The 13,992-nt window shown below is 45.3% G+C and overlaps 1 protein-coding gene across 2 annotated transcripts in view; it reads left to right on the top strand.

Annotated features, from left to right (window-relative positions):
• The first annotated feature begins 10,174 nt into the window (after nucleotides 1-10,174).
• Nucleotides 10,175-13,992, top strand: part of MTHFSD (methenyltetrahydrofolate synthetase domain containing) — a 104,615-nt gene continuing 100,797 nt past the window's right edge. The window contains exon 1 of one of the 2 annotated variants that reach the window (XM_069217262.1): nucleotides 10,175-10,288. The gene's annotated coding sequence lies outside the window, so the exon portion shown is untranslated. The remainder of the gene's footprint in view (nucleotides 10,289-13,992) is intronic. The other variant, XM_069217263.1, reaches the window with a different exon arrangement.

Below are 13,992 nucleotides of genomic sequence, written 5' to 3'. Positions count from 1 at the left end.
AACAAACAATCTACTTTCTAAATGGCATCACCTTACAGTGGCGTTTGCCACGAAACCTTGCATTTACTAGAAAGAACTTCTGGCATGAAAGAATATCTGGCAAATACTATTAAGAACTTGGGGGGTCATTCTGACCTTGGCGGTCCATGACCGCCATGGCGGAGGGCGGCGGAAGCACCGCCAACAGGCTGGCGGTGCGTCCTGGGCGATTCTGACCGCAGCGGTAAAGCCGCGGTCAGAAAAGGGGAGCCGGCGTTTTCCCGCCGGCCCAGGGAATCCGCCATGGCGGCGCTGCTTGCAGCACCGCCATGGGGATTCCGACCGCCTTCCCGCCAGCCTGTTTCTGGCGGTGTCCACCGCCAGAACCAGGATGGCGGGAACGGGTGCCGTGGGGCCCTGGGGGCCCCTGCACTGCCCATGCCACTGGGATGGCATGGGCAGTGCAGGGGCCCCCTAACAGGGCCCCACAAAGATTTTCACTGTCTGCTGTGCAGACAGTGAAAATTGCGACGGGTGCCACTGCACCCGTCTCACCCCTTCAACTCCGCCGGCTCCATTCCGAGCCGGCTTCATTATTGAAGGGGCTGTCCCGCTGGGCCGGCCGGTGGTCTTCTGGCGGTCACCCGCCGGCCCAGCGGGAAAGCCAGAATGGCCGCTGCGGTCTTTTGACCGCGGAGCGGTCTTTCGGCGGAAACCGCTTGGCGGGCGGCGACTGCCGACCGCCGCGGTCAGAATGACCGCCTTGATCTCCTCTCCACACACTGAGGTTGCATTTGCCTCACTGTCAAAGGTTTTGGGGTATACTTTTGCTTCAGGATTCTATGCCAGGACCCGAGGCTCAAATTAAGCTTCTCAAACTTTACTACTCCAAAAATAGCAGCCAATAAAAAACAGTAAACATTAACACTACATCTCCCATGAGGCTTTGAACCCCGCCTCTCACCAACCCACCAATAATCAGGAAATATCACCTATAAAATAGAGGGGGTATCATCTTGACTGCCTCTTTACATGCTGCTCTGCAGTCAAGGTAAGTACCTCTCTATTCTGCTTCACCAAAACTATTAAGGATGTGCAGTATGATTGTTTCTATATCATATGCGCACTGTGTACCTTATTGCATGTGAGCGTGTCCGTTCTGCTTCAGGTATCCGGTAGAGCTTGGAGAGCTCGCTGATCGGCTGTGATGATTGCGCTCCAGCCCGCGAGCTTATTGTTTGTCCCTGGGTGCGTGTTGCACCTAATTACCACCGGTATTTTTTTGGGGTTTTGGTGCCCATTGTTTTCCTTTTTCATTCTTGGTTGGCCCAGCGTCGTGAAGCCGCACCAAGGCAAAGTGCCCCCCACTCCATTCGGAGCGAGGTCATGTGGGTACCACTTTTGACTACATATGCCACCTCCTCTGTGTAGCTTGGATCACTCCGTTCGTTCAAGTGATTTCAGCCACCTTGCTGGTGCTGCCTTTCCCTGGGCTCTAATAATAGGGGCCTCAGCAGAAGTCTGTCACCAGGGGTGATAGTGTTATCTTGATTGCAAGGCTATTTAGGGAGTTGCACACTCTCTATTATAAATCCTAGGCCAGAGTCAAGTGGTGACGTATGGACTTTTCCTTCCTGCTGCCAGCTACTTGCTCCCTTGGACGTCCTGTGCCTGACCAGGGCAGGGCTGCAATCATTGCCATTTCAGGGTCTTTCTCCCTCCTTTTCCCCCCTCAATATTGTGACAAGATTGCTTACTTCTGTGGACTTTTGAGAGTGAGGTACCTCCCTCGAATGAGCATGTCTGAATATGAAGCATTTGAGCTGAGCCTGGAAGGGTATGGCCCTAATGAAAATGAGAACTATTATTATGATGAGGGCATGTAAGAGATTATTGATAAGTCTGTACAAAAGACTCTTGATAAAGCCCTGAGTTCTGCTCCGCATTCCATTTCTCAGCGACTTGACAAATTAGCTGTTCGAGGTTCTGGCATTCCACCAACTGAAACCCCCCAATGCCACCATTCCCACCCCCGCCTAAACCGTCGGTCTCCTGCCTCATTCTGCGCCCATCATCAAAGTGGCTCATGCAGCTTTTTCTGACCATGTTTATAGTTCTGGGACAGGCCCAGCACCACCTCCTCATGATGCTTCCCTTGATACCGACTCTGACGCTGACTAAGACGTTTCTCAAGCATCTCAGGCGCACAAGCTTACCAAGAAACATAAACACTCCCTGTCCATCCTCCCCCTGCTTTCACATTTGACCCTTTTGAAATTGTACATCCTAAATCCTCAGATTAGACTCCCGCCCAGGCAGTGGCAGATTATATGCACCTCAACCTCCGCAAAGGATTTGATAAGGAGGTCCGATCCCATCTTAAATTAGAATGTCCCAGACCAGATCTCCCCCACAAAACTGCTCTTATCCCCAATATTAACAATTCCATGCTTACTTTCCTTAAGAAATTCAATAAAGACCCCAAGAAAGGGATCGACCCTGCTCTTCGGAACTGGCCCTGCATGCACAGGAGACAGGGGCTAAAATCCACCCGTAAATCTTGGCACAGGGGACCCAACAAGCAATCTGCCTGTTAGGTAATGCTATCTGGGTGTTAGCCTTAGAACGCCGCAAGTCGGTGCTGATGCGCATCAATCCACAGCTAGTGGAACTGGCTTTGGCTAAACCGGGTCCCCTAGCGGAGGGCCAATTATTCGGTGACCGCTTTGTCAAAGACATTGCACAATTTGTTAACACTTTCACCTCTATGGATAAATCCCAGACCTCTTTGAAATGCATGTTTTATCCCCTTTTTGGCCGGGCCAGCCATGTTAGAGGATGAGCGGCTGGCCAATTCTACCAACAAGGTCCTCCAAGAGGTGCAAAACCCAGATGTAGGGGTTATGTTCAAGACCCAGCCCAAGAGGGTTTCTACCCAACCAGGTCCAGAGGTTACAGAGGCCAATTTAACAGAGGGATCAATAGAGGTTTCCCGGCCTCAGATAACCAATCTACAGGAAAGTTTTTTCGATCCTCTTTCTTTTCTTCCACTGGGGGGAAGGCTGAAACACTTTGTTCACAACTGGGTGAAAATGACATCAGACGGATGGGTGATGAAAACTGTTCAGGGATACCGTATAGAAATGTCCCAGGAACCAGTTCAACCCTCTCTACCTCCTCCTCTCATTTCTTCCCAACAAGTCAAAGCTTTTAACAAAATAGGCTGTTTTGCCAACTTTTCAGCATCCACTAGGTTTTTGCAGCAATGTTTTCTAAGTTCAGAAAAAAGGTGGAGGTAGTTAAATTTTTATGTGATATATCGGCATTTCAAGATGGGGGGAATCCATCTTTTGAAAGATTTACTTCAGGAGCAAGACTGGATGGTTTAACTTGGTTTGAAAGATGCCTACCTGTCAGTTCCCATCTGTCCATCCCACAGACTGTATCTTCAGTTCCGCTGGAAAGTTTGATGGTACAAGTACAGGTCTCTCCCTTTCGGTCTTTCTTCAGCCCTTGGTTGTCTACCAAGCTTCTGAAACCAATGAGGGTCCACATGATTATCTACCTGGACAACATACTTCTCCTAGCACAAGACAAGAATCAAATGTTGTCACACCTTTCATCGACGATGTCTCTTCTCCAAGAGTTGGCGTTTGTGATAAACTCCAAGAAATCAATGATGGCTCCCTCTCAACAAATAGGGCTCCTGGGGTTTCAGGCGGACTCCATCAAAGCCCAGTTGTTGTTTCCCCACTGAAGATAAAATCCATCAAACAGGAGTTGAAGTCTACTCTGTTGAAACAGATGGTGCCTTTAATGTCCCTGGCTAGGTTAGTGGGCTTGTTAGCTTCCTCGATACAGGCTGAATTCCCGGGTCTATTATATTATAGAGCTATTCAGTGCTTGAAGATTCAGTATCTTTAGCAGGGCTTCAGTTACGACCATTTGATTTCGTTGTTTCAGGACACCCAAGAAGAACTTTAATGGTGGCTTCTGCACATGGAGGCGTGGACAAGTAAGGCCATTTTTGGAACCTCATCAGATGTGGTCATCGAATCGGACGTCAGTCATTGGGGCTGGGGAGCACAATGCAGAGAGTTCTCTACAGGCGATTGACGGCCGTAAGTAGAACTGTGGCTTCACATCAATTGTCTGGAGCTTCTGGCCAGCTCCTTTGCCATAGAGTCCCTTTCTCCTACCAAGAGAAACTGCTGCATCTTCTTACGGATGGACAATATCTCCGCGGTTCGATATATCAACCATCTGGGGGGACCAAATCATGCCTCCTAACGAACATTGCTTGGGAGTTTTGGCATTTTTGTCTCTCACTGGAGTTAACAGTCTTAGCGGAGCTTCTCTGAGGCCATGGCAATCAGGTGGCAGACTGGAACTCCAGGTTCCTAGTAGAGTACACCCATTGGAAACTTCATTCAAAAGTTTTCCAGGAGATTGTTCAGTCATTGGGACCGTGCCAAATGGATCTTTTTGCATCTTGCTTGAATGCTCAACTCAAGAAATTTTACAGTTGGAGATCAGATCTGATGGCCATAGTGACAGATGCATTCCTGCAGAATTGGGCAGACCTGGTGAACTATGCCTTCCCGCCGTTCGCCATGATTCCGCCGGTAGCGACCCAAGTCAGAAGTCAGATGGCAACGTTAGTTCTGGTTACCCCAGTGTGGAAAACACAATCTTGGTTTCCGACTCTTCTAGAAATGTCAATAGCATCCCCCATTCTTCTTTCAGTTTTTCCGCACCTATTGGTTCCAGTGGGACCCCCACATCCTCTGATTCTGCAGAACCTCTTGTCCCTCATGGTCTGGAAGATTTTGGCAGACAGGGCCAGATGACAGGTTTTTCATCAGCAGCTGCTGATACACCAAGTTTGGGCTCCTCCACCTGGAAATGATACTCTTCAGCATGGAAGAGATGGGTGGGCTGGTGCCTTCAATGGGAAGTGGATCCCGCAGGCTCCAAATTTGAAGGATATCCCTAATTTCCTTTCAGAATGTGTGGAATCCATTTTATGTTACAGGTCGGTAAACATTTTCAGATCTGCTTTATCTGCTGGCCCCGACCTTATCTTATCGATGGTAAACTGATAGGGGTCCATCCTATGGTGTGTAAGTTGTTAAAAGGCATAAGGGTGGCTAAGCCACCTAGACCACAATATCCCCACTTATGGGAAGTAACTGGAAGTAACACAGGTTCTGTCCTTACTTGAAGCATGGCCTGCTAATTCTGACTTGTCTTTAAAACAACTTTCTGCTAATTTGACTATGCTTTTATGTTTAATTTCCTGCTGTCGAGTTTCTGATGTGAGAGCACTGGATCTTGCAGGTAGGTTATTTTCTTCCGAAGGAGTCTCTTTTTTGATTTTCAAATTAATAAAAAACTCTGTTTAGGTCTGTGGATTATCCTGCTTTTCCTGAAAACAAAAAATTGTGTGGTGCAGTGTCTTAAAGTTTATGAAGAATGTACTTTTGCACATAAAACAGATCCCCTAGGTCCCCTGTTGTTGGCCCTTGTGAAGCCTTTCTTTCCAGACTCAGCAATGACCTTGACACGTTGGGTTCGCTGGGTGATGTCTGAAGCTGGAATTGATGTTTCCGATTATGGTACACACTCAGTCAGAAGAGGCATGGCATCAAAAGCATTTGCTTTAGGTGCTAGACTAGAAGATATCCTTTGTGCTGCTGATTGGTCATCTGATTCAATGTTTAAAATATTTATTACAAACCTATTGTACATGTGTCTTTTGTTGTGGTTGGTCAGCTTTGATCCAGCATACGCTGAGCCTCCGGTCATGACATAGAACTTTTCCAGCATTTGCAAGAAGAATATTAATTTCTATTAAGGCCACAGAAGCAAGTATTATCCCGCCAAAGTGACAGGTAAAATGGATGATATACTGAATGTTTCAGTTACTGATTTGCACAGTATGTTTTGTTGTCCATCTCTTCTGATGATGTTTTTCGTAGTGATGAGATGTAATTTAAGTTCTTTTTTCAGGATCTGAATCAAACAAGCCTGAAGTGCTGGTGGAAGGCATTCTTTTGTGGATTACGTCCTGGGTTTGTTGGATTAATCCCAGTGGGAGTTGTAAATTTGGTCTTGGATTACTCTCCGCTGAGGGCCATTGATCTGTTATTTTTTCGATTCATGGACATGGTTCTTATAGTTGGACTGCGTTGGCAAAGAAATAAGCAGTCAAGATGGTGCCTTGCTATTTTGTATGTGATATTGCCTGATTATTGGTGGGTTGGTGAGAGGCGGGGGTCAAAGCCTCATGGGAGACATAGAGGGTCATTCAGACCCTGGCGGCCGGTGGCCGCCAGGGCCACCGACCACGGGAGCACCGCCAACAGGCTGGCGGTGCTCCAATGAGCATTCTGACCGCGGCGGTTCAGCCGCGGTCAGAAGCGGAAAGTCAGCGGTCTCCCGCTGACTTTCCGCTGCTCATTGGAATCCTCCATGGCTGCGGAGCGCGCTCCGCAGCCATGAGGATTCTGACCCCCCCTACCGCCATCCAGTTCATGGCGGGAAAGCCGCCATGAACAGGATGGCGGTAGGGGGGGTCGCGGGGCCCCTGGGGGCCCCTGCCGTGCCCATGCCAATGGCATGGGCACGGCAGGGGCCCCCGTAAGAGGGCCCCAAAATGTATTTCACTGTCTGCCTTGCAGACAGTGAAATACGCGACGGGTGCAGTAGCACCCGTCGCACCTTCCCACTCCGCCGGCTCGATTACGAGCCGGCATCCTCGTGGGAAGGTCGTTTTCCCCTGGGCTGGCGGGCGGTTTAACTGGAACCGCCCGCCAGCCCAGGGGAAAACTCGTAATACCCGCCGCGGTCTTTTGACCGCGGCGCGGTAATTTGGAGGGCGGGATCCTGGCGGGCGGCCTCCGCCGCCCGCCAGGGTCATAATGAGGCCCATAGTGTTAATGTTTACTGTTTTTTATTGGCTGCTATTTTTAGTGTAGTAAAGTTTGAAAAGCATAATCCTCGCCTCCCTGTCCTTAATAGAATCTAAAATTGTTGTTGCAAATGCTAGAAAATGTTATTTTCGTTCCTGGCCCCTCTTTTCTGCATCCTGTCGAACTGCTACATGTTTCATCTAACAAGCATCTATCAAAAATTAGAGAGGTGCCTCATCACAAAGCTCTCAATTTTTCCAAGGACCGTACGGAATGGATCATCAATCAAGATTTTTGCTTTGTATTCTAGGATTTATTGTCCTGATTGAATAATGGAATAATTGGGACTAAAAATCACAGAATGAAAAGCAAAACAGAGGTTGGCTAGCTAATAATGGTGGGCGTGGGAAACTCGAGTGTTTTGTAGTCAATACCCTGTGTACACAGAGTATAGCAGTGAGAAACCTCTGAAACATGGGTTGTGAGGGCTGCACACTGTAGGGACAGGCAGTATGTTAATAGAGGCCAGCAATTAGGATCCTCAGAGGCAGGCATGTAGGAACTCCAAAATACCCCAAAGGAAGGACCCATAAACAACTTCACAGACAGAGATCACAAAGGTCTCAAATTACAGAAGCAAAGAAGGAATTTAAAGGCAGGGCCGAAATCAGTCACAAAGCAAGGGTAGTGATGGAGGCTGTGAGAAATATTCTTGTGCCTTGGAGAGACAATGGTAACTGGGTAGCAGGGCACACAAGACTCACAGCGTCATCTGCAAATAGATCATGCATTCCAGGTTTTTTCTTTACACTCTAGAATATGTAGTACCGATTACCCTATCTCAAAATCAAGACAATAAATTCCAGAATACAAAGAATACAAACCCTGGAGAGGCTAAAGTAAGCATTCACCAAATTGGGCTTGTCAGGGGTGGTAAGCCCCACATATAGAACAACTATGATATGATGGGCAAGGGAAACTTGAGAGTTGTAGGGCAATATTCTGATTGGTTACTGCATTTTGCCACTGGTATCTTATGCCCCTTTTACTTTAAAGCAAGACAATTAGTAAACATGTTTCCTCTTTCTTTTTCATATGTCGTCCCTTAGGGGGGGGGAGGTCCCCAAACGTACTGTATGTACGGTATTAGTACTCTAGCTCACTACTCTCTGAGACTGCAGAAACCTAGCAGCTCCTGTCTCTAAGACTCACTGCTGAGCTTTGCAGCCATAGAGATGCTCTCGCCTTTGCCTTGCCTGAAGTGCCAATTCTGAACTAACAAGGCTTCATACACTTTTTCCTCTTGACCTTAACAGCTGCCGTACCTCTGAGTGTAGCTGCAGTTGTTGGCATTCTCATTTCAGAAGTTATGCACGAGGTTACGAGGGAAGTTGTGCAAGAGGTCATGAGGGATAGTACTAAGAAAATAAGTCACACTTATTGGCTTTGCCAATGCTTGTTTATTTTCATGTTTCCCATAATCTTGTTGAAACTAGTTGCACTGTTTTTCCATTATGAATGTTGTTTGGAAATACTAGCATGAATCAACCCATTTTACTAAATGATGCTTCAAAGAAATAGTATCTAAAACCTTTTTACAAAACATTTTTTTCTTAGTTTAATTTTTGGTGAATATTTTATTTTGAAACCAAAGGATCATCAGCCTTTCAAGCTTCTGCTTATTGCTCTGTAACTCTATATTGGAATGAGTATCTGTAGAAAGAAAGAAAAAATATAATTTGCAAGTTATGTTTAAATCGTTATATAGATAGATCCCTTAGACTCTTACATGCATACATATCTTTCATTAACATGTGTTTTCCAAAGTCAAAAACCTGCCTACAAAATACAATGCATATTAAGTACACGTGAAGCTTGCAAAAAGCTTTGTGCCTTGGTCTCCCTCCATGGCATTGGCATCTATGTGTTAGGTTCCAAGGTATCGCCCAGCCAAGATGAAACTTCGAAGAAGGACTGATGGCACTTAGACCTTTGTGTTAACCCCATATGGAAGTGAAAATAAGAACACAACCTGCCCAACCTATATAGACTGCTGCTCCAAATGTAAGGCAGACAATGTGTGGGTGTGGCTGAATTTATTCAGTGTATTTCACTTGGGTCGACTGAATCACGCTCATTTTCTGCATTAATTGGCTGTGAGCAAGCTGCTCTCACGTCAGTAGCTTTGAAATTACGGGCAGACAATAGCTGTAATACAACAATTCACAGGCAATGGACAATCGTCCAAAATAACTGACATCCTATGTAAATAATGGACAGGTGGTCACCTTAGCAACCAATAACACGCCAACATTTTAGAGCAGAGACGTGGGAGATTCTAATTTTAAAAATGGGGGAATGGATTTTCCTTATTTAATTCTATTGAAGCAGAGGCAATTTTAGGCGGTAGACAGTTAAAATAACGACATTTGGGCTGCAAAAAGCAGGCTTCTTCTGTCTGAATTGGGCCTATTGTTATGTATGCAATAATGAGCTTTCTAATTGTGGCATGCCTGGACGTTTCCCTGGCAGTCAAATTAGACTGAATTATATTGCAATGCTGAAAACTAAGGATAAAAGGCAGCCGTAATGGGCGCGTCAACCTTTCGCATGCAAAGAACATTAATACCAGATAGCCGTGACAAATATAGATTGAGGGTGGGGGTGGTCACCCTGTAAATTCCACATATGCCTTAAAAGCAACCGCCTGGAATACTTCCAGGTGCCAGACACACGCCCCATTAGCTGTCTTGTACAGCCTCTGTCCCAGAAGCAATTGGCAAAAAGTCCTGCTCAGCTATAACAGAACGCGACAGGATCCCATCCAATCATCATTCAATCCCATCACCCGAGGCATTACTCCATAAATGGCAACACGTGATTGCGAAGGGAGACTTCCGATTTTTAAAGCCATAAATGGTTTTATTTCAGTTGTCTCCTGTTTTAAATTGTATTCACATCGATGGAAGCCAATTTCGTCATGTAGGCAAGTAAGAAACATTGCACCGCTACCCTACCACCCCCTTCTTCCTTCCATAACGGCAGACAGTAGCAGTCTGGAACTACCCTTCCCAGGCCAAGACAAAATATCACAGACCGGTCAGTGAATGAACATTTATGTAGTTAGATCCCATGCTGCGCTCGCGCCAAAACTCGTGTAGACTCAACATCCAATCAGCGGTTTGAAATCCTGAATGACGAGTTATAATTGGGTCTTTCAATGCTCCAATCCTAGATAACCTCATATATTAGCGGTGACGCACACTTCCAGAATACATTCTGCCGTACAATTGGCTGTTCTGCGACCCGGAAGTTCTAAAATGTAGGAGAAATGACATCGGTTAAAAGACTACCAATGGATGCTGGACGTAAGGGTCATTTCACGTATGGTCCGTGTAAGTAGCGGACATGTAATCTATGCAGTGTTTAGCCTGTGCAGGTGCACGTATTTTGATCCGGTTTGAAGTCCAGTCATGTTTGATTCCTTCGGAAACGAACGCCTCTTTTTGGCACCAGAACTTAGTCCTCTAGGTCTAGCACTTTATATATAACCGTATTAACAATGGTTACTAGTGTAAGTGTGGGTTTTAACAGTCCCAGCCGGGACGCGTAATCTACTTTGGTTAAGTGTCGTTTATTGTTCTAAAAACCCGATCTATCCACAGTGCACTCTCGTGATGCACCTTCGTGATACAGGATCAATTAATAGCTGTGCAGAGCAGTGTTTTTATATAGCTTCGATCTCGACCGAAGGTATTGAAGCACTTTACATGAGCACCAGTTACGTTACACAAGGATGGATTCAATTTTTTGGTAGGCATGGGGAGATTAAATGATTTGCCTAGAATCACACGATTTTGGGCTGACCCCGAGGCTCCAGCTTGGTTACCCAGCTCCAGTCCAAAGTCTGCAGCTGTAGCTGTTATGCCACATCCTCGCCCCCAGTTGTGTGCTATCGCCACATAATAGTAACAGCTTCCCAATCCTTGGGTATAATGGGTCCTCCATCCTGGTGTGGCATAGTCAATAACATATTTGTTTATTTACTTTATGGTATTAGTTTAGTATAACAAGTTACAGGTTTATAGTTTCTTGACGTTTTAACCATGTTGCTTTTTTATTAGTATTTCTAATCTATATTGTCTGGTTCGATCTGAGGGTGACCAACCCATGCTACTAGTCACCGACTCCCTCTCAATTTTGTAATGTACCCTGTGTGCGTGTCTAGCCTTATATTTCTTTTGATATTTCATTTATAAGGTGACATGTATAGGGTAACCCATCAATTACCTTTAGAGGTCAACACAAATCTTTGGACTCATATAGGACTGTGGTAACGTCCTAACAATCAACATTAGCAATTTCAAATCAATAAACATCAATTTCAATGTTTGTAGTCAGCAATTGCTGCACACCATGACCTATGTGGTCATGAATCACCACACTAGTTTAATAAAGTTCAAACATTTTTTGCCGTTTAGATTATCAATGCTAAGATCACGTTAATCAAACACAAGACCAAGTGATAAAAGTACAAGAATAACGCAGGCTGACCAAATCTTCGAAAGAATCTTAACCTAGACTGAATATTTATCATTAAACATTAAAGAACCACGATGCAGAATAACAACAACAGACGAGTGATAGAAACTTCATACATTTAGTTATCACAGATTAATTATTTACAGTCAAATTATAGGAAACAGTCAAATTTAGATTTTGACATCCTTAACTATTACTCTAATTTGAGAAGCATGCTGGGCTTCATGCAAAAAGAAAATGAGGCAAAAATGTATTTGCAAAACATCTATCTATGGCGCTAACCAAAATAGAGGTTGGATTTTCTAAAGAGAGAAAACATAAACATCTGCAAGGAAAACAAATTTACATTTGGTTATACCTCTCCTAAATGGATCAGTCAAGCAGCAATATCTTCATCAGTTGAACATCTCGTCTTCATTTGGCAATGGCCTAATAGGGAATAATTCAGTAAAGTTTGGCCTTAATGCATCTGTGCTGTCAGTGAAAGCTAAGCATTCAGCACATAATTTCACTAATTTAGATATAAAAAGTCTGCAGACCGATTAGAACTGAAAATAACTCCACTTATATCATCTAAACTTTGCTATATTAAACCCTAGAAAGCTCCTTTATAAGTTTCTATTGTTCATACTATGGGTTGTTTCAGTTTTCATCCAATAACCTCTGATACATGTTTCAGAAGTACCTTTCTTCATTTTCTGCTCCCACAATTGGCTTATCTTTTGCTTCTGAACACCAGTTTCCTCTCAATAATTACATTTAAGCAGTGTAGAAAAACATTACATAAGCTTCCTGCGAAGAAACTAAAACTCAAGCAAGTACAAATATTGTAAAATGGAACACAGCATTGAGCACTGAAGTCCATTGTTTAGTTCATACATTATCATCTCATCTCAGGAAACAAATGCTACAAGCAAGGAACATAACTTTTCCACAACGTGTAAGTCACACAGGATATGTGGAGAAATATTATTTTGCAGAGTTAACACTTTTCAAACATTGCCTTGGGAAAATTACTAAAACGTGAGACCTTTTGAAACTTATGCTAAAATATGAAGAATAAAACATTTCATAATATTTAAGCTATTAATCATTTTAATGCATCTTAATACTCATGTTTCAGTACATTTTATTATTATTACATTTTCATTAAACATTATGGGAGTCATTACAACCTCGGCGGTCTTTTAACAAGACCGCTGAGGGACCACCGTGTGGAAGACCTCCAGTAGTGGCGGTTTGCCGCTCAGCGTATTATGACTGTTGGCTGCTCTCCGTCCTTTTTAGGACGGAGAGCCGCCAACAGCCATACTGGCGGGCGGCGGGGAAGTGGAGGTTGCTCCACCTCCACCGCCACGCCAACAGAACACCGCCCAGCGAATCACGTCCTGTGATTCGGCGCAGCGGTATTCTGTTGGCGGCGTGGTGTCGGCGGAGCAGTCCCATGGCTCCCGTCCCCTCCTGGAGGATCGACGGAACAGGTAAGTCGATCGTCCGTCAGGGGAGGGGGGTGGGGGTGTTGTGTGGGTGCATGGGGGTGTGCGTCTGTATTTGTAGAGGGGTGTGTGAGTGCGTGTATGCTTGTGAGGGTGTTGCGTGTTTTGGGAATGAGTGCATGTATGTATGTCTGTATGTATGTCTGTATGGATGTGTGCGTGTATGTCTGTACATGGGTGTGCGTGGATGTAGGCATGTATGTCGGTGGGTGTGTTGTTGGTGCCTGTGTGCGTGTCATGTGTGTGTGAGTTATGTGATGTTGGGGGTCAGGGTGGGGAGGGGGGCCCTGCCACCTTTGGGGGGTGGCAGGGGTGGTGGGGGGTGTAGGGGAGGGAGTCGGGGTGGGGGTGGGGGAGACCCCTATCAGTGCCAGGGAAAGAATTCCCTGGCACAGATAGTGCTTACCGCCATGGATTTCATGGCGGTTCCTACCGCTGGAAATCCACAGCGGTAAGCCGGGTCAAAATACCGGTGGCGGTATTGTGACGGCCGCCGGGCTGGAGACCAAGGTCTCCAGCCCAGCGGTCATCTCTGCCCTGGCGGGTGGAACGGAGAAGCGGCGGATGACCATGGCGGTAACCGCCATGGTCATAATACTGAAAAAAAGAATTCCAGCCTGCTGGCGGTCTTACCGCCGCTTTAACACCGTCCTCCAGGGTTGTAATGACCCCCTATATTTTTATAGTGATATACGTTGTTTATGGTGTCCACCATGTCAGCTACACATTTTTATTTGCTAATACATGATTTCAGTTAGGCCTTTTAATACATGATATTTCATTATGTTTAATAACATAATTTTTATTGATAATGTATGCACTCCAACAACCCCCACACAGTACCTTAAGGGGCACATCTTTTGCATTAAATTTCCATTGTCAAAAAACGTTGTTTTCAGGATTTTCTAAAAGATTGCTCAAAATGCTGCAAATAAGCCAATGATCTTAAAAAATATTGTATCCCTTTCGAAGCTCAGAGTTTAAATAAAGGACTACGATTGACATTCAAAGCACAGTTTAAAGGCGCAAGGTTCTTAGCAAATACAGTGAGTTCCAGCCTA

Source organism: Pleurodeles waltl, chromosome 12, assembly GCF_031143425.1.
Source record: "Pleurodeles waltl isolate 20211129_DDA chromosome 12, aPleWal1.hap1.20221129, whole genome shotgun sequence".
Taxonomy (NCBI): Eukaryota; Metazoa; Chordata; class Amphibia; order Caudata; family Salamandridae; genus Pleurodeles; species Pleurodeles waltl.
The sequence above is the reverse complement of the archived record's forward strand: the minus strand, read 5'-3'. Positions and strand labels throughout refer to the sequence as shown.